At 46.4% G+C, this 21,908-nt stretch overlaps 1 protein-coding gene across 1 annotated transcript in view; it reads right to left on the bottom strand.

Annotated features, from left to right (window-relative positions):
* Positions 1-21,908, bottom strand: part of LOC126295230 (uncharacterized) — a 2,305,622-nt gene that overhangs the window by 256,895 nt on the left and 2,026,819 nt on the right. The gene's annotated exons all lie outside the window — the stretch shown is intronic.

The raw sequence follows: 21,908 nt of genomic DNA, 5'->3' as shown, positions 1-21,908 counted from the left end.
TAGGTGCTTGAAACATCAATGTAGGCCTGTGCTGTGACATTGCCACGCAGAACAACAAGGGGTGCAAGCCCGCTCAGTGACAAACAAGACCACACCGTAACACCACAGCCTCCCAATTTTACTGGTGGCATTACACACGTTGGCAGGTGCAATTCCCGGGCATTCGCCGAACCCACACCCTGTCATCGGATGGCCACATTGTGTACCGTGATTCGTCATTCCACACAAGGTTTTTCCACTGTTCAATCGTCCAATGTTTAAGCTCCTTTCACCAAGCGAGGTGTCGTTTGGCATTTACCAGCATGATGTGTGGCTTATCTGCAGCCGCTCTATCATGAAGTCCAAACTTTCTCACCTCTCGCCTAACTGTGATAGCACTTGCAGTGGATTCTGACGCAGTGTGATGGTCTTGGATAGACATCTGCCTAGTACACATAACAACCCTCTTCAACTGTCGGCGGCCTCTGTCAGTCAACAGTAGAGGTCGGTCTGTACGCTTTTGTGCTGTACGTGTCCCTTCACGTTTCCACTTAGCCATCACATCGGAAACAGTGGACCTAGGGATGTTTAGGAGTGTGCAAATCTCGCTTACAGATATGTGACACAAGTGACACCCAATCACCTGACCACATTCAAAGACAGTGAATTCTGTGGAGCGCCCCATTCTGCTCTCTCATGATGTCTAACGACTAATGAGGTCGCTGATATGGAGTACCTGGCAGAAGGCGGCAGCACAACATGAAAAACGTATGTTTTTGGGTGTGTCCGGATACTTTTGATCACATAGTGTATCAAGGACAGTTACAACAGTTGTGAACCTGCTTCAGGAGAGGATACGGCGACTTTATGACACCTTCACAACCCAATCAATGCATACATCCAGGTCAGAGGTTCATACTGGTAGTGGGGGTCATCATTGAAATAATATCTCAACCAGTGAAGTTTCATTTCATTTCCTTTTCCTCTTCTTGAGGATTTCATTTTACTTTACCCTAGAGTGATAGCTATCTAGCTTAATAGATCCATATTATGCTAATCACCGTGAAGGAAACGGCAGTTAATACTTAGCACTGAAGCACATGTTAGGGTTTCTTCGCGTTCCAATCGCTTTTGGAGAGCGTGAAGAATGGTTGCTTAAATGCGTCTGTGCGCGCTGTAGTTAGTCTGATCTTCCTGACTCAAGTGTAACATCCAAAGGAGGTTTTCGCGAGTTAGTTGATATCAGTCTTCGTGCCTGCAAGTTTAGTTCCTTCAGGATCTTCGTGACACCGTCCCATGTGTCAAACGAACGTGTGAGCATCCGTGCTGCTCTTCTGTGTAGATGTTCAATATCCCCCGTTAGTTCTGTTTGGTGCAGGACCACACATCTGAGCAGTGGTCTTGGATCGGTCGCACGAATGTTTTGTAAGACGAGCTTTGTATATTGAATGAATTTTCCTAGTATTCTGCCAACGAACCAATTCTGCTCCCTAATTCACTTAGCACTGAGCCTATGAGATAATTCCATTTCATGCCACATCAATTGTTACACCTACTTTTTTGTACGAGTTAACTGATTCCAACTGCAACTCACCGATAGTATAGTCATAAACTAAAATGACTTTTCTTCTGTGTAGTAAATAGATTTACATTTCCGAACATTTAAGGCAAGTTTCCAATTTTTGCATCACTTTGAAATCTTATCATTATCTGGATATTTGTGTAATTTTTGCAGCAGTACTTCTGTATAGATAACCATCTGCGAAAAGTGTGAGGCCACTGATAGTATTGTCTGCAAGATCACTGATACACAACACGAACACCAAGGGTCGCATCTCTCTTCTCTGGGACAAGCCTGCAGCTAACTTCTAAATCAGTTGATGACTCTCCATAAGACAATACGCTGCATCCTCCCTCAATGCAGTCAAAAATTTCGTTTGATACCCCATGTGATCGTACCCTTTATGATGTTACGAACGCAACAGGTAGCGAAAATTTCAAGCATGACTGTGCAAAATCTCGTCATCGATCATAAACAAAACTGAGAGAAAGCGTGTTAGTTAACCGTTCGAAAAATGATGTTCGGTTCGAAAACTGAGTTAAAAAAAAGTTGTGACTGAGAAGGAGGCTTGAGTATCATTCAACTGAGCTGTTACCGGTCGGTGTGGCCGAGCGGTTCTAGGCGCTTCAGTCCGGAACTGCACTGCTGCTACGGTCGCAGGTTCGAATCCTGCCACGCGCATGGATGTGTGTGATGTCCTTAGGTTAGTTAGGTTTAAGTTGATCTAAGTTCTAGGGGACTGATGACCACAGCTGTTAAGTCCCATAGTGCTCAGAGCCATTTCAACCATTTTGATACTGAAAATTTATATTAGTTTTCCTTTCAGTTACGTGTGGTTTAATAATTTTATAGTTCTAAACGACGCCACAGTGCTGAAAAGTGTACTTGATAGGAAAAGACTGAAGTCAGATATGTACTCAGTGCCCCAAAAAGCATGCGATTCAGAGATACTTTCCCTCCACCAAGCCGGCCGGAGTGGCCGAGCGGTTCTAGGCGCAACAGTCTGGAACCATGCGACCGCTACGGTCGCAGGTTCAAATCCTGCCTCGGCCATGGATTTGTGTGATATCCTTAGCTTAATTAGGTTTAAGTAGTTCTAAGTTATAGGGAACTGATGACCTCAGCAGTGAAGTCCCAAAGTGCTCAGAGCCATTTTGAACCCTCCGCCAAGGGAAAAAAAACAAAAAAAAACCGCTAACGAAAACTTTTCTCGTTGGTTTCTGTCACTTTTGTGTCGGTTCTTATGCCTTTTATGAATCTGACGAATGTATGCACGATAAAAAAAATGCGCAGATGGGGTTGTGTGTTAAAGGGAATAACATGAAGACAACAGTGGCGATGCTTTGTTTGGGAAACACTGAAGATAACATGATAACTCTACAAAGAAGTGTGTGTGTCTGTCTCGCTCCACCCTGACAACAAATCTCTCTCTCTCTCTCTCTCTCTCTCTCTCTCTCTCTCTCTCTCTCCCTCTCTCTCACACACACACACACACACACACACACACACACACACACACATACACACACACACATACTCGCCCTCTCTCTTGTTCCTAGATGCTTGGCCCAGAGAAGAGCTTCTGATGTGTTTACGAGTCATTTCCTCTTGGTTATGTACTTCTCGTACAGCCAGGAGATCTAGAAAGATTGTCTGGCTGCCAGTTTTGTAGCCTTCTTCGCACCACCCGGGGTTCACGTGTGTGGCAAACAGCTGCCAAGGTGAGAACAATAAACAACCTCATCCATAAAGTCTGCGGAACCACCTGTGGATCAACGGCAACAACTCTGAGGACGCCTCCGCTGAGCCTGGTATACTCTGCTGCGGAGTAATGTGTACCAGTGTGGCTAAACACTAGTCATGTGAACAAAATCGATGTCGAACTTAACAGCACCATGCGCATTATTTCAGGAACCGTTAGGTCTACCCCTATCACACGGCTACCTGTCCTGAATCATATAAGCACTCCGTCTTGAGGCCAGGACTGGCCTACCGGGACCATCCGACCGCCGTGTCATCCTCAGTTGAGGATGCGGGTAGGAGGGGCGTGTGGTCAGTACACCGCTCTCCCGGTTGTTATGATGGTATTCTTGACCGAAGCCGCTACTATTCGGTCGAGTAGCTCCTTAGTTGGCATCACGAGGCTGAGTGCACCCCGAAAAATGGCAACAGCGCATGGCGGCCTGGATGGTCACCCATCCAAGGGCCGACCACGCCCGACAGCGCTTAACTTCGGTGAACCCACTGCGGCAAGGTCGTTGCCCTGAGTCATATATTATCCCATAAAATACGACGAGACGCAGTCATGGTCAGGGAATACAACAAGATCGAAGCAAACCCTGAACTACCGGTACACGTGGATATACCTGATCTGAGTACCAAGAGCCTTCGTTCGAGACATCTCTTGCTCTCGACAGCCTCACTGGTCTGACATCAACTCTTGCAGAAGAGAATGGCTCCAGAATGGCCCAACAACTTACCACCTAATGCCTTGTATTACTGAGGCAGTACCTGGGTTTGACCAGCCGCGCAAGATCTGTTCAACTCTGAACCGACTAACAACCGGGCATGGAAGATGTGCTGACTCACTCTTCAAATGGGGACTGCTGTCTTCGCCAGCATGTGACTGCGGCGCGCCTAAGCAGACCATCCAACACATCAGAGAAGAATGCAGTGCTAGAGCGTTCAGTGGGGACTTTGAAGAATTCGTCGTGGCATTCCAAAGATCCATCGAATATACCGGCTGATCAACAAGTCATTATAAATTTGAAAACTGAATAAATCGCGGAATAATGTAGATACAGAGGTACAAATTGACACACAGGCTAGGAATGACATGGGGTTTTATTAGAACCAAAAGAATACAAAAGTTTAAAAAATGTCCTACAGATGACATGACTGAAGGTACCCTCCGCCACACACCGTCAGGTGGCTTCCGGAGTATAGATGTAGATGTAGAAGGCGCTTCATCTGATCAGAATAGCAATAATTAGCATAACAAAGTAAGACAAAACAAAGATGATGTTCTTTACAGGAAATGCTCAATACGTCCACCGTCATTCCTAAACAATAGCTGTAGTCGAGGAATTATGTTGTGAGCAGCACAGTAAAGCACGTCCGGAGTTATGGTGAGGCATTGGCGTCGGATGTTGTCTTTCAGCATCCCTAGAGATGTCGGTCGATCAAGATACATTTGCGACTTCAGGTAACCCCAAAGGCAATAATCGCACGGACTGAGGTCTGGGGACCTGGGAGGCCAAGCGTGACGAAAGTGGCGGCTGAGCACAAGATCATCACCAGACGACGCGCGCAAGAGATCTTTCACGCGCCTAGCAATATGGGGTGGTTCTAATAAAACCCCATATCATTCCAAGCACGTGTGTCAACTTTTACCTCTCTATCTATATTATTCAGTGGTTTATTGAGTTTTCAAATTGATACTGACTTTTTGATCACCCGGTATAGAAGGTCTAGCTGTTTGGCTGTGAATATATGGAATTTTATTTAATGTGATCCAATACTGAAATGTACTTAAGTGCCATACTCTCTCCCCATCCCCTCCCCCTGACACACACTGCACCTAGCTAGCAGCCTCCTGCCGCAGACACAGACGGACTCCCCCGTTCCACGTTCTCTCCGCCTCCAGCCGTGACCTACGTAGGGGCGTAATTAAACAGACGACCGCTTGCCACGCCCTGTCCGCAGGACTCATCACGCCGTGAAGCTAACGGCCTGCTGGTCTGCTTTCACGCCGCAGCCCATTCCCCGGGTCAGCCCATTACTTCTCTCCTATTTGCCTATCGACGGCGACGGATGGCCCGCTAGATGTCCTCTATATGGGGTTAGCCGCACTCAACGCTGGGGAGCGGAACGTTGGAGGAGAGAATTAGGCTGGAGATAGGGGCACTAGGAACAACCTCTCCTGGCCGCTGATACTGCCTGCGCTACCGACACAGGACCATTTTTTTTTTATTTACGCATTTACTTCGCGTGTCAAGTTTCGAGCCTTCTAGCCCTGTATCACAAAACCACTTAGTGTTTCAACATAAAAGGAATCATCCGATTTGGCACGTCTATGTTTCTGAAACTAGTCAGCGTACACAATGAATTTTTTTTTTTGATAAACGGGAAGGCCAAAAAGCCTTTTTTATTTTATATCTTTTCATAGGTTTTCAATATGGCCCCATTGAGATGCGCGGCATATGTGAATACGGTGTTCAGATTGTTCCCACATTGCTGCAGTGAGCATGTCTTGAGTTACAGCTTCCACAGCTGCTGTTATGCGATGTCTCAGTTCATTCATTAGTGTTGATACGGAGGCGCATAAACAGAGACTTTTATAAACCCCCACAAGGAATAATCACATACATTCAAGTCCGGTGACCTTGGAGGCGAATAATGTAAGGCCGAATTATTTGGTCATGTGCGACCGATTCATCGTTCAGCAGTCCTTTGATTTAAAAATTCCCGCATTTCCAGATGCTAGGGCGGCTGTGCCCATCCTGCTGATAAATGACGTCGTTCGTACCAGTCTCCAAAAGGAAAGGTGTCAAACATATCGAGATACGTGCTTCCCGTAACAGTGTTTTCGACATAGAAAAATGTACCGTACACCTTATCCCGTGAAACTGCACAAAACACAACAATATCATAAATTGAGTCCGCCTTGGTGCAAAGAAAAAAAAAGCCCTTGTTATTTGTTTACGTATATATTTCCCAAACTAGTTTCGGCGACAAATATCACTATCATCAGTGGGTTTTTTTAAAATCTAAAAGATGCAGCAAATAGCATAGTTATACAAGTACAGTAACATATTTTACCTATATATATATATATATATCTCCCGACAAATGAGTAGGAATCGCGCTCTGATGGACCTATACAAACATATTTATGTATATAGACAGTACGAGTATAGGTTCTGATGAGTGAGTACGCGAGTATGAAATGCATGACATACATCACCAATTTACATCTTAGTATTAAATTTCAATGTCGCACTTCCATTTGTTCCTGAGAAAAAAAGGGTTTTAACAAACACCACAGAAGAACGGAAAATGGCAAAAGAATATTTTTTATTTGTTGTAAATACATATTAAGAATTTTCGATTTTTTCATTTACTTGTACTGTGAAGACCTGTTTCTTGCCAAATTTCGTGATTCTACGATAACGGGAAACGCCCAATGCGGTTTGATAGTGAGTTTTCGAGTAACAAAATGTGAGAGATACAGGGTGACAATTACTAAACTACATGAAAAAAACGTAAATTAGATAAAATGTGCGGGGTGCACACACATTATTCAACATGTATAGGCCACTACAGATATTCGGATGTAGGTTATGACAAGTACGATATGCCTGTCAACATTAGCGATGATGTGGCGCAGACGAATAGCGAAATTCTGCATGACCCACTTAAGTGTCGGAACATCGATGTTGTCGGTGACCTGAACAGCTGTCCTCAACTCAGCAATGGTTTTGGGGTTGTTGCTGTATACACCTTGTCTTTAATATAGCCCCCACAAAAAGGAGTCGCATGTGTTCATACCTGGAGAATACGGCGGCCAATAGAGGCCCATGCCAGTGGCCTGTGGGTACCCCAGAGCCAGAATACGGTCCCTAAAGTGCTACTCCAAGACATCAAACACTCTCCTGCCTCGACGGGGTCGAGCGCCGTCTTTCATCAACCACATCTTGTCGCAGTCAGGGTCACTTTGGATAATAGGGATGAAATCACCTTCCAAAACCTTTTCGTACCGTTAGCAGCCACCGTGCCATCGAGGAATATCGCACCGATTATTCCGTGACTGGACATTCCTCACCACACAGTCACCCGTTGAAAGTGAAGGGACATCTCGATCGCGAAATGTAGATCCTCGGTCCCCAAAATACGCCAATTTTGCTCACTGACGGACCAGCCTGAATGAAAGTGGGCTTCGTTGCTAAACCAAACAAAATGCGCATATTGATGGCCATCATGCCCCGCGGTCAACCCTGCGGTATGAACGTCCTAACGCAAACCGTTCAGTAGTTATGACCGTTTTATTGCACTGTCACCCTGTACCACGAAGTGCGTTCATTACAACTAACTTTCCACTCAACTTTAAAGGCTCCAATTCCCGGTATGACTGTCAATAAATCACAAGGGCAAACATTCCAATGTGTACGGACGCAGGAGGAGCTGGCCACTCTTCGCGAACAGCTGAGCGTGTTGATGGCCGCGGTCAGCCGTCTTCAGGCTGCTGCCTTGGAGTGTAGCGGCAGTGGGGAGTCTGGTGCGTCGCATGGTGCACCACAGGTGTTAGATGCTTCACCCACTGTCCCTGCTGTCGAGACATCTTCGCGGGTACCGGGCGCGGCTGGCCACCCTCTCCCCAAGGGGAGTGGCGGGTTCAGCGGCGTTCGCGGCGCACGAGGCGGAGGGTCAATGTGGAGGCTGGCCGTGTGGCATCGCCCGCTCTGCCTGTGAGTGGACATGTGGCTGCTCCTTCAGCAAGGTCCGAGCAGGCACACGGGGGGAGGGGTTTATTAGTTATTGGGAGCTCCAACGTTAGGCGGGTGATGGAGCCCCTTAGGGAAATAGCGGAAAGGTCGGGGAAGAAGGCCAGTGTTCACTCTGTCTGCTTGCCGGGGGTCTCATCCGAGATGTGGAGGAGGCCCTACCGGCGGCGATAGAGAGCACTGGGTGCACCCGACTGCAAATTGTTGCTCATGTCGGCACCAATGACTCCTGCCGTCTGGGTTCAGAGGTCATCCTCAGTTCGTACAGGCGGTTGGCGGAGTTGGTGAAGGTGGAAAGCCTCGCTCGCGGGGTGGAATCAGAGCTAACTATTTGTAGTATCGTTCCGAGAACCGATCGCGGTCCTCTGGTTTGGAGCCGAGTGGAAGGCTTAAACCAGAGGCTCAGACGATTCTGCGGAGAGCTGGGGTGCAAATTTCTCGACCTCCGCTATCGGGTGGAGAAATGTAGGGTCCCCCTGAATAGGTCAGGCGTGCACTACACGCCGGAAGCGGCTACGAGGGTAGCGGAGTACGTGTGGAGTGCACATGGGGTTTTTTTAGGTTAGAGAATTCCCTCCCTAGGCCCGACAAGACGCCTCCTGAGACGCGGCAAGGCAGGAGTAGGCAAAATGCAACAAGGAATAACAATATTAATGTGCTAATAGTAAACTGCAGAAGCGTCTATAGAAAGGTCCCAGAACTGCTCTCATTAATAAACGGTCACAACGCCCATATAGTACTAGGAACAGAAAGTTGGCTGAAACCAGACGTAAACAGTAATGAAATCCTAAACTCTGATTGGAATGTATACCGCAGAGATAGGCTGGACAGTGAAGGGGGAGGCGTGTTTATAGCGATAAGAAGTGCAATAGTACCGAAGGAAATTGACGGAGATTCGAATTGTGAAATGATTTGGGTGAAGGTCACGGTTAAAGCAGGCTCAGACATGGTAATTGGATGTCTCTATAGGCCCCCGGGCTCAGCAGCTGTTATGGCTCAGCACCTGAAGAATAATTTGGAAAATATTTCGAGTAGATTTCCCCACCATGTTATAGTTCTGGGTGGAGATTTTAATTTGCCGGATATAGACTGGGAGACTCAAACGTTCATAACGGGTGGCAGGGACAAAGAATCCAGTGAAATATTTTTAAGTGCTTTATCTGAAAACTACCTTGAGCAGTTAAACAGAAAACCGACTCGTGGCGATAATATATTAGACCTTCTGGTGACAAACAGACCCGAACTATTTGAATCAGTTAATGCAGAACAGGGAATCAGCGATCATAAAGCGGTTACTGCGTCGATGATTTCAGCCGTAAATAGAAATATTAAAAAAGGTAGGAAGATTTTTCTGTTTAGCAAAAGTGACAAAAAGCAGATTACAGAGTACCTGACGGCTCAACACAAAAGTTTTGTCTCAAGTGCAGATAGTGTTGAGGATCAGTGGACAAAGTTCAAAACCATGGTACAATATGCGTTAGATGAGTATGTGCCAAGCAAGATCGTAAGAGATGGAAAAGAGCCACCGTGGTACAACAACAGAGTTAGAAAACTGCTGCGGAAGCAAAGGGAACTTCACAGCAAACATAAACATAGCCAAAGCCTTGCAGACAAACAAAAATTACGCGAAGCGAAATGTAGTGTGAGGAGGGCTATGCGAGAGGCTTTCAATGAATTCGAAAGTAACGTTCTATGTACTGACTTGGCAGAAAATCCTAAGAAATTTTGGTCCTATGTCAAAGCGGTAGGTGGATCAAAACAAAATGTCCAGACACTCTGTGACCAAAATGGTACTGAAACAGAGGATGACAGACTAAAGGCCGAATTACTAAATGTCTTCTTCCAAAGCTGTTTCACAGAGGAAGACTGCACTGTGCTTCCTTCTCTAGATTGTCGCACAGTTGACAAAATGGTAGATATCGAAGTAGACGACAGAGGGATAGAGAAACAATTAAAATCGCTCAAAAGAGGAAAGGCCGCTGGTCCTGATGGGATACCAGTTCGATTTTACACAGAGTACGCGAAGGAACTTGCCCCCCTTCTTGCAGCGGTGTACCGTAGGTCTCTAGAAGAGCGAAGCGTTCCAAAGGATTGGAAAAGGGCACAGGTCATCCCCGTTCTCAAGAAGGGACGTCGAACAGATGTGCAGAACTATAGACCTATATCTCTAACGTCGATCAGTTGTAGAATTTTGGAACACGTATTATGTTCGAGTATAATGTCTTTTCTGGAGACTAGAAATCTACTCTGTAGGAATCAGCATGGGTTTCGAAAAAGACGATCGTGTGAAACCCAGCTCGCGCTATTCGTCCACGAGACTCAGAGGGCCTTAGACACGGGTTCACAGGTAGATGCCGTGTTTCTTGACTTCCGCAAGGCGTTTGACACAGTTCCCCATAGTCGTTTAATGAACAAAGTAAGAGCATACGGACTATCAGATCAATTGTGTGATTGGATTGAGGAGTTCCTAGATAACAGAACGCAGCACGTCATTCTCAATGGAGAGAAGTCTTCCGAAGTAAGAGTGATTTCAGGTGTGCCGCAGGGGAGTGTCATAGGACCGTTGCTATTCACAATATACATAAATGACCTGGTGGATGACATCGGAAGTTCACTGAGGCTTTTTGCAGATGATGCTGTGGTGTATCGAGAGGTTGCAACAATGGAAAATTGTACTGAAATGCAGGAGGATCTGCAGCGAATTGACGCATGGTGCACGGAATGGCAATTGAATCTCAATGTAGCGAAGTGTAATGTGATGCGAATACATAGAAAGATAGGTCCCTTATCATTTAGCTACAAAATAGCAGGTCAGCAACTGGAAGCAGTTAATTCCATAAATTATCTGGGAGTACGCATTAGGAGTGATTTAAAATGGAATGATCATATAAAGTTGATCGTCGGTAAAGCAGATGCCAGACTGAGATTCATTGGAAGAATCCTAAGGAAATGCAATCCGACAACAAAGGAAGTAGGTTACAGTACGCTTGTTCGCCCAATGCTTGAATACTGCTCAGCAGTGTGGGATCCGCACCAGGTAGGGTTGATAGAAGAGATAGAGAAGATCCAACGGAGAGCAGCGCGCTTCGTTACAGGATCATTCAGTTATCGCGAAAGCGTTACGGAGATGATAGATAAACTCCAGTGGAAGACTCTGCAGGAGAGACACTCAATAGCTCGGTACGGGCTTTTGTTAAAGTTTCGAGAACATACCTTCACCGAAGAGTCAAGCAGTATATTGCTCCCTCCTACGTATATCTCGCGAAGAGACCATGAGGATAAAATCAGAGAGATTAGAGCCCACACAGAAGCATACCGACAATCCTTCTTTCCACGTACAATACGAGACTGGAATAGAAGGGAGAACCGATAGAGGTACTCAGGGTACCCTCCGCCACACACCGTCAGGTGGCTTGCGGAGTACGGATGTAGATGTAGATGTAGAATGTTTAGTACAAGGTCTATACCTTCCAGGTTACAAGAAGGGCAAGTCCTGACAGCACCCAGTGGCTTCTTTCCCTATCCTCGCATAAAGAAACCCCTGCTTTGCAGGTTTTTCTAGAAACGCGACGAGGATATTATGGAAGTGGACCATTTCCTGAACAACCATATTCTCCGCCAGGCCATGGATCGTTGGCAAAAATGTGTCGCCTTGAAGACTGAATATGTAAAAGCGACACCAGAGTTCATGGTCACAGCTCGTATATTTCTCCTTGTTTTCTTGTTGCTGCGAGTATTGTGAAGTCAGTGAAACCAGACCCCAGACCCCAGCCCGTTAGGACATCGGCTTGCACGGCCCGCTGAGTCATGCAGACTCGGCCAAACTCAACCGGCGCTTGCGCATCACGCTGAGTGTACACGTGTGGCGATGAGCTGGGAGGAGAAGGAAGAGGTGGGAGGCATTTCATCTCTGTTACCGTTCTGTCTCCTCCAGCAACGAGATTCTGTGGACAGCTGCGTGACTGGTGCAATTCCCTGTCGTGAGGCACTGATTTGCAAATCGAATTACCGTGCCTCTGTATGGTCATTACGTCGCTTTCGATACTTGTGCAGATGCACTTGAAATTGAGTTACCGTACTGGTCCAAATACACTGAAGCGCCAAAGAAACTGGTATAGGCATGCGTATTCAAATACAGAGATATGTAAACAGGCAGAATACGGCGCTGCAAAAAAATGGCTCTGCGCACTATGGGACTCAACTGCTGAGGTCATTAGTCCCCTAACTAACCTAACCACATTACACACATCCATGCCCGAGGCAGCATTCGAACCTGCGACCGTAGCAGTCTCGCGGTCTCAGACTGCAGCGCCTAGAACCGCACGGCCACTTCGGCCGTCACGGCGCTGCAGTCGGAAACGCCTATATAAGGCAACAAGTGTCTGGCGCTGTTGACAGATCGGCTACTGCTGTTGCAATACCAATGGAGTGTGGCCATGTACGGAAGTGAAACGTGGACGATAAATAGTTTAGACAAGAAGAGAATATAAGCTTTCGAAATGTGGTGCTACAGAAGATTAGATGGGTAGATCAGATAACTAATGAGGAGGTATTGAATAGAATTGGGAAGAAGAGGAGCTTGTGGCACAACTTGACTAGAAGAAGGGATCGGTTGGTAGGACATGTTCTGAGGCATCAAGGGATCACCAATTTACTATTGGAGGGCAGCGTGGAGGGTAAAAATCGTAGAGGGAGACCAAGAGATGAATACACTCAGCAGATTCAGAAGGGTGTAGGCTGCAGTAGGTACTGGGAGATGATGAATCTTGCACAGGATAGAGTAGCATGGAGATCTGCATCAAACCAGTCTCAGGAGTGAAGACCACAACAAAAACAACAAAATGGTTCAAATGGCTCTGAGCTCTATGGGACTTAACATCTCAGACCATCAGTCCCCTAGAACTTAGAACTAATTAAACCTAACTAATCTAAGGACATCACACACATCGACGCCCGAGGCACGATTCGAACCTGCGACCGTAGCGGTCGCGTGGTTCCAGACTGAAGCGCCTAGAACCGCTTGGCCACCAGCGGCCGGCCAACAACAACAACAACAACAATTGAGTCTGAACGTTGTGTTATAGTCGGCACACCAGAGAGGAGACACAGCATCTCCAAGGTAGCGATGAACTGGGGATTTTCCCGTACGACCATTTCACGACTGTACTGTATCGGGAAGCCGGTAAAATGTCAAATCTCCGACACCACTGCTGCCGCAAAAACATCCTGCACGAACTGGATCAACGATGACTGAAGTGAATCGCTCAACTTGACTGAACTGTAACCCTCCCGCAAACTCCTGAAGTTTTCAATGCTGGGCCATCAACAAGTGTCAGCGTGCGAACCATTCAACGAGACTTCACCCATATGGGCATTCGGAGCCGAAGGCCCAGTCGCGTACCCTCGGTGACTGCACGACACGAAGCTTACGCCTCGCCTGGGCCCCTCAACACCGACATTGGACTGGGAACATTTTGCCTGGTCCGGCGGGTCTCGTTTCAAATTGTATAGAGCGGATGGACGTGTACAGGTATGGACACAACCTCACGAATGCATGGACTCTGCATGTCAGCAGGGGACTGTTCCAGCGGGTGATGGCTCTGTAATGGTGTGGGGCGTGTGCAGTTGGAGTGACATGGGACCCCTGATACCTCTAGATACCACTCTGAAGGGTGACACGTACCTAAGCACCCTGTCTGATCAGCTGCGTCCATTCATGTCCATTGTGCATTCCGACGGACTTGGGCAATTCCAGCAGGACAATGCGACACCCCACACGTCCAAAATTGCTACAGAGTCACTCCAGAAACACTCTTCTGACTTTAAACACTTCCGCTGGCCACCAAACTCCCCAGACATGAACATTATTGAGCACATCTGGAATGCCTTGCAACTTGCTGTTGAGAAGAGATCTCCACCCCGTTCTACTCTTACGGATTTATGGACGCCCGTGCACGATTCATGGTGCCAATCACTACTTCAGACATTAGACGAGTCCAGGCCACGTCGTGTTGCAGCACTTCTGCGTGCTCGCGCGGGCCTGCACGATATTAGGCAGGTGTACCAGTTTCTTTGACTGCTCTAAGTATACGCCGTAAAACTCAAGTGCTCGTTCCGTTTTTGTTGCTCTGAAAACTTACCTAGCTGTTATAATGGAGAAGTGACTTCCGAAACTGCAGGTACTTGATGTCGTCGTAAATAAGGCATTTAAAGACCGTCTCGCAAAACACAATTCTGTTTGCCGCAAGATTAATAAGGTGTCATTCAGCCCCATGTTAGAGTAGATTCCACCTTCCTGATTCAGTCACCAAACTCTATCATCAGAGAGTTCCTACAAGTGACGCGCGCCCTACGCCCCGTACGATACGGATGACGACGTACATCTCGACATACTTTTGGAAGAGAGTTACAGAAATACTGGCAGTCATCAAACGATTACTTGTGGTGATGTTAACAGCGACATCAGTGAAGGCTGCGATTAGAACGCTGCTTGTTGTTGTTGTGGTCATCAATCCAGAGACTGGTTTGATGCAGCTCTCCATGCTACTCTATCCTGTGCAAGCTTCTTCATCTCCCAGTACCTACTGCAGCCTACATCCTTCTGAATCTGCTTAGTGTATTCATCTCTTGGTCTCCATCTACGATTTTTACCCTCCACGCTGCCCTCCAATACTACGAGGGTCAGTCAAAAAGTAATGCCTCCTATTTTTTTTTCTACGTTTAATTGTCAGGAAATTTAAATGCAATTACATAGGTTGAAAACCACAACATTGAGGATCATTTTGTCATTTTTCAATGTAATCTCCGCCCATCTCTACAGTTTTGGTCCATCTTTGAACAAGGGCATGTATCCCAGCACGGTAAAAATCACAGCTCTGCTTCCTAAGCCATTGACGCACGGATGTTTTGACGGCCTCCTCATCTTCAAAATGAATCCCACGATGAGCTCTTTTAGTGGCCCGAACAGATGGAAGTCTGATGGTGCCAGGTCAGGGCTGTATGGGGGATGAGGCAAAACTTCCCATCCAATTTTGACAATCTCGTCAGAGGTGTGACGACTGGTGTGTGGTCTTGCATTGTCATGCAAAAGAAGAACATCTGCCATTGATTTTGTTGGGCGAACTCGCTGAAGACGTGCTTTAAGTTTTTTGAGGGTTGTGACGTATTGAACAGAATTTATTGTGCATCCCTGCTCCAAAAAATCAACCAGAATCACACCCTCTGTATCCCAGAAAACTGTTGCCATAACTTTCCCTGCCGATCGCACAGTTTTGAATTTTTTCTTCCTCGGCGAGCTTGTGTGACGCCACTCCATTGACTGCCTCTTTGATTCGGGTTCAAAAAAATGCACCCATGTTTCGTCCCCGGTCACAATTTTTTTCAGAAACTCATCTCCCTCCAAACGGAAGCGCTGCAAGTGTTGGGAGGCTATTGTTTTCCTTGCCTCTTTATTCTGATCGGTTAACATTCTTGGAACCCACCGTGCACAAACTTTTGAGTACCCCAATTGTTTAATAATCGTGATCACACTGCCTTTACTAAGAGAAATAATGCGACACACTTCATCTGCAGTCACCCGACGGTCACCACGAATGATGTCATCAACTTGCTGAATGTTGTGTGGAGTCACTGCATCACCGGCCTGCCGCTCCGCTTTTCGTCAGTCAACGGTGTTTGCCCTTCAGCTTCCTTACAACGACGAACCCATCGTCTAACAGTGCTGACATCCACTGTCACAACACCATACACCTTCTTCAGTCTTTCATGAATGCGTATGGGCGTTTCACCTTCTGCATTCAAGAATTCAATCACACAACGCTGTCTCAAACGAACATCGATGTCGGCCATCTTACAAACTTCTGCTGTGCTGCCACCTGTTGACACAGAAAGTTACTACAGCAGTGGATTGCAGAGGAAGGTTTGAGGAATTGCGCCAAATTCAAATTTTTCACTTAACTTAATTTTTTTAAGTAGAAGAAAAATGGGAGGCATTACTTTTTGACCAACCCTCGTAAATTGGTAATCTCTTGATGCCTCAGAACATGTCCTGCCAACCGATCCCTTCTTCTGCTCAAGTTGTGCCACAAACTTCTCTTCTCCCCAATTCTGTTCAATACTCCCTCATTACTTATGTGATCTACCCATCTACGCTCGTATTTCTGTGTAATTACATTACAAACTAAAAATGTGATTAAGAATGACCGTATTGCGAGCAATGTTTATTAACGGGCAATGTGGCATAATTTTTCTTCGAAATAAAGGGTATGGCGTATTTTGGGTGCGGCTTGTGCAACGGACAGTCAAATGGAAACGTGGCAAAATGGAAAAATAATTAAACTGTTTATTATTTCAGAAGTAATAGCCATAACTGTTAATACATTTATTCCACTGTGAGACAAGATGGTCGTTGCCTTCATGGAAAAATGTTTGCGATTGTCTACGGAGCCATAATGGTACCCAAGCTACCACCTGTTCATCCGAAGCAAATCAGCGGCCACGAATGTCTTCCTTCGAAGCTCCAAAAATACAGAAATCGCGTGAGGAGAGATAGGGACTGTATGTAGGACGTACAAGAGCTTCCTGGCGAAACTTCTGCAGCACAGTCGAAACAACCTCTGCAACATGTGGGCCTGCAACGTTCGAGTACGCTGCTGAAGTTTCGCTGGGAAGCCCTTACACATCCTATCTCTCTTCATGCGATTTGTGTATCTTTGGAGACCTGAAGGAAGGCATTATGTGGCGTTGATTTGCTTCGGACGAAGGGATGAACGCCTGGGTACTATCATGGTTACTTAGGCAACCGCAAACATTTTTCCATGACGGCACTGACCATCTTGTTTGACAAAAAGTATTAACAGTTAAGCTGATCACTTTTGAAATAATAAACAGTTTTCTTACCTTTTTCCGTCTGTCTCGTTTACATCTGACTGGCCTTTACATTCGGACCACATGTTAGTTACAATTCCAAATTTCATCCAGTGAAATCACTGCAGTACTAAAGAACTCAACGTTAAGTTACACATACACTCCTGGAAATTGAAATAAGAATACCGTGAATTCATTGTCCCAGGAAGGGGAAACTTTATTGACACATTCCTGGGGTCAGATACATCACATGATCACACTGACAGAACCACAGGCACATAGACATAGGCAACAGAGCATGCACAATGTCGGCACTAGTTCAGTGTATATCCACCTTTCGCAGCAATGCAGGCTGCTATTCTCCCATGGAGACGATCGTAGAGATGCTGGATGTAGTCCTGTGGAACGGCTTGCCATGCCATTTCCACCTGGCGCCTCAGTTGGACCAGCGTTCGTGCTGGACGTGCAGACCGCGTGAGACGACGCTTCATCCAGTCCCAAACATGCTCAATGGGGGACAGATCCGGAGATCTTGCTGGCCAGGGTAGTTGACTTACACCTTCTAGAGCACGTTAGGTGGCACGGGATACATGCGGACGTGCATTGTCCTGTTGGAACAGCTAGTTCCCTTGCCGGTCTAGGAGTGGTAGAACGATGGGTTCCATGACGGTTTGGATGTACCGTGCACTATTCAGTGTCCCCTCGACGATCACCAGAGGTGTACGGCCAGTGTAGGAGATCGCTCCCCACACCATGATGCCGGGTGTTGGCCCTGTGTGCCTCGGTCGTATGCAGTCCTGATTGTGGCGCTCACCTGCACGGCGCCAAACACGCATACGACCATCATTGGCACCAAGGCAGAAGCGACTCTCATCGCTGAAGACGACACGTCTCCATTCGTCCCTCCATTCACGCCTGTCGCGACACCGCTGGAGGCGGGCTGCACGATGTTGGGGCGTGAGCGAAGACGGCCTAACGGTGTGCGGGACCGTAGCCCAGCTTCGTGGAGACGGTTGCGAATGGTCCTCGCCGATACCCCAGGAGCAACAGTGTCGCTAATTTGCTGGGAAGTGGCGGTGCGGTCCCCTACGGCACTGCGTAGGATCCTACGGTCTTGGCGTGCATCCGTGCGTCGCTGCGGTCCGGTCCCAGGTCGACTGGCACGTGCACCTTCCGCCGACCACTGGCGACAACATCGATGTACTGTGGAGACCTCACGCCCCACGTGTTGAGCAATTCGGCGGTATGTCCACCCGGCCTCCCGCATGCCCACTATACGCCCTCGCTCAAAGTCCGTCAACTGCACATACGGTTCACGTCCACGCTGTCGCGGCATGCTACCAGTGTTAAAGACTGCGATGGAGCTCCGTATGCCACGGCAAACTGGCTGACACTGACGGCGGCGGTGCACAAATGCTGCGCAGCTAGCGCCATTCGACGGCCAACACCGCGGTTCCTGGTGTGTCCGCTGTGCCGTGCGTGTGATCATTCCTTGTACAGCCCTCTCGCAGTGTTCGGAGCAAGTATGGTGGGTCTGACACACCGGTGTCAATGTGTTCTTTTTTTCCATTTCCAGGAGTGTACTTGTTTTGTAAATAAAAGTGCCTTTTTCTGCTGATCTTAAGTTATTTCTTTTTTTTTACAAAAAAAAATCGCGAAGTCAACTGTTTAATAATCTAAAACTAACAAAACTGTATGGTTATACAGGGTGTTACAAAAAGGTACGGCCAAACTTTCAGGAAATATTCCTTACACACAAATAAAGAAAAGACGTTATGTGGACATGTCTCCGGAAACGCTTAATTTTCATGTTAGAGCTCATTTTAGTTTCGTCAGTATGTACTGTACTTCCTCGATTCACCGCCACGGTTTCATACGGGATACTCTACCTGTGCTGCTAGAACATGTGCATTTACAAGTACGACACAACATGTGGTTCATGCACGATGGAGCTCCTGTACATTTCAGTCCAAGTGTTCGTAGACTTCTCAGCAACAGATTCGGTGACCGACGGATTGGTAGAGGCGGACCAATTGCGTGGCCTCCACGCTCTCCTGACCTCAACACTCTTGACTTTCATTGATGGGGGCATTTGAAAGCTCTTGTCTACGCAACCCCGGTACCAAATGTACAGACTCTTCGTGCTCGTATTGTGGACGGCTGTGATACAATACGCAATTCTCCAGGGCTGCATCAGCGCATCAGGGATTCCATGCGACGGAGGGTGGATGCATGCACGTATCCTCGCTAACGGAGGACATTTTGAACATTTCCTGTAACAAAGTGTTTGGAGTCACGCTGGTACGTTCTGTTGCTGTGTGTTTCCATTCCATGATTAATGTGATTTGAAGAGAAGTAATAAAATGAGCTCTTACATGGAAAGTAATCGTTTCCGGACACACGTCCACACAACATATTTTCTTTCTTTGTGCATGAGGGATGTTTCCTGAAAGTTTGGCCGTACCTTTTTGTAACATCGTGTAGATTCCACTGATGATGCCTTCGAATAGGAGAAGGCGAAGCGCGTATGGGATAAATAAAGTAACTAGCAGCAGGAAAAAGCAGTTTTATTTACAAAACAAATATTTATATGGTTGCTGCGGAGGATGGCCACACAAACAAACTTGTTAATCTACACAGTTTGCAGATTCAGGCCCTTTAATGACATAGAACTGAAAACTCTAAAAAATGTTGAAATGTGTGTGAAATCTGATGGGACTTAACTACTAAGGTCCTCACTCCCTACATTATCCTAAGTACAAACACACACACACACACACACACACACACACACACACACACACACACACACACACACGAGGGAGGACTCGAACCTCCGACGGGACCAGCCGCACAGTCCATGACTGCAGCGCCCCAGACCGCTCGGCTAATCCCGCGCGGCTAATAACTCCATATACGCACTGTATTTTGAATGTAAACATGGCGAGAAGCCATACTTTCGAACAGCATAGACGATTATGAATTATCGTCATTCGGTGATTTTCTGTGATCAAACATTAGTAGATCGCTGTAACAGAATGGAAAACACAAGGCGTATTCAAAAGACGACTTTTTTGTGGAAAGAATTTTATTTATTCGTTTGCGTCAATAGTAGTCCCTTCAAAGTAGTCTCCCATTGGCTATTATACACTACTTACGCCTGCGCCTCTTTCAAATCCCTAAAATGCTTCTGGAAATCGATGTTTGAGGTAATTTTTATTTCTCTCAGCACCGCGTTCTTGATTTCATCTATACTTGAAAAACGGGAGCTAGTTAAGCTTTTCATTATTTTCTGGAACAGAAGAAAGTATAATGGTGTCATCGGTGACGGCTACGGAGGCTGGAGCATCATTAAAATAAGGATATTTGCGAATACTTCACAAACAAACTAAAAAGTAGGAGCAGGTGCATTGCCTGATGTAAAATCCACGAACTCTTTGGCCACAAATCAGTATTTCTTTTACGATTGCTTCTCGCAAACGGCGTTCAATCTGTTAAGTAGTAATCCCTACTGGTCGTTCGACCTTGCAGAGAGAACGCACTGTGAACCATGCCATTCAAATCCAAGAGCGCACTGAGAGTAAATTTGACATTTGACCGCACTTCGCGAGTGACGCCTTTCAGTATTTCTGCGTCCTTACTGACTTAATCTAGTAACCTCTGAGCAACTTGCGTTCGTTGCTATTTTTGTTCGAAGTTCAACAGTTTTGAAACAAATTTTATTACCACCTGAAAAAAAAATGGCTTGAACCGACTGATAATCCGACATGATCAGCGAATTCTCTGATTGTGATTCGGCGACGGTTCAAAATCATTTCCTTCACGTTTTCCACAATTTCATCGTTATAGCACTCGTAAACTATCATTTTACTCGTAGAAGACTTCAAAACTAAACTCCGTCCAACAGGCCTTGGAAGGCCCAACGGTACCGACCGGCCGCCGTTTCATCCTCAGCCCACAGGCGTCACTGGATGTGGATATGGAGGGGAATGTGGTCAGCACACCGCTCTCCTGGCTGTAAGTCAGTTTACGAGACCGGAGCCGCTACTTCTCAATCAAGTAGCTCCTCAGTTTGCCTCACAAGGTCTGAGTGCTCCCCGCTTGCCAACAGCGCTCAGCAGACCGGATGGTCACCCATCCAACTGCTAGCCCACCGGACGGCGCTTAACTTCGGTGAACTGAGGGGAACCGGTGTTACCTCTGCGGCAAGGCCATTGGCCGTAGAAGACTCACAAAAAACAATATTTATTTTTAAAACTTCGCTGCATTTTATTCGTTCTTATAGCAAAATTTAATACAAATTCTTTTATCAATTTTTATACAAAATAAATAATCGCCGTTCCTGAAACACGTGTGACTTTAATCATAGTTGGCAGCAGACCAAATATGCAATATGAGTAATACAGTGCATATACTTTTCGGGATTTTTTACCAGCTACATGTATACATACATATACAAACGCTTGAATCAGACTAATACAACACACGAAATTAAAATTATCCCGTAGCTTTATTAAGACACAATGTATTCTGGTTATAAATTAACTCCCCGAAAATAAATCACACTCCAGTCATTTACTCCCATCTACAATTCTACATTTCCCGCAAACAACTATGCAGCGCGTGGCGAGTGCCAGAATTTAATTCAGGAATGTACCCTTATATGGAAGCGAAACTGTGGACGATAAACTGTTCAGACAAGAGATCAACAGAAGCTTTTGAAACGTGGTATTACAAAAGTATGTTCAAAATAAGGTTGGAAGATCGATTAGCTAATGATAAAATACTGATACGAATACGGCAGCAGACAAATTTACGGAAGTACATGACTGTAAGCATACTATACACGGAACCTTCCCTTCAGATCCCGAGGATTGAAGAAAACGTTAATTTGGTTCAAAATGGTTCACGTAGCTCTGAGCACTATGGGACTTAACATCTGAGGTCATCAGTCCCCTCGACTTTGAACTACTTTAACGTAACTAACTTAAGGACACCAC

This window comes from Schistocerca gregaria, chromosome 11 (assembly GCF_023897955.1).
Source record: "Schistocerca gregaria isolate iqSchGreg1 chromosome 11, iqSchGreg1.2, whole genome shotgun sequence".
In the NCBI taxonomy this organism is placed as follows: domain Eukaryota; kingdom Metazoa; phylum Arthropoda; class Insecta; order Orthoptera; family Acrididae; genus Schistocerca; species Schistocerca gregaria.
This window is presented reverse-complemented; position numbering and strand designations above follow the sequence as displayed.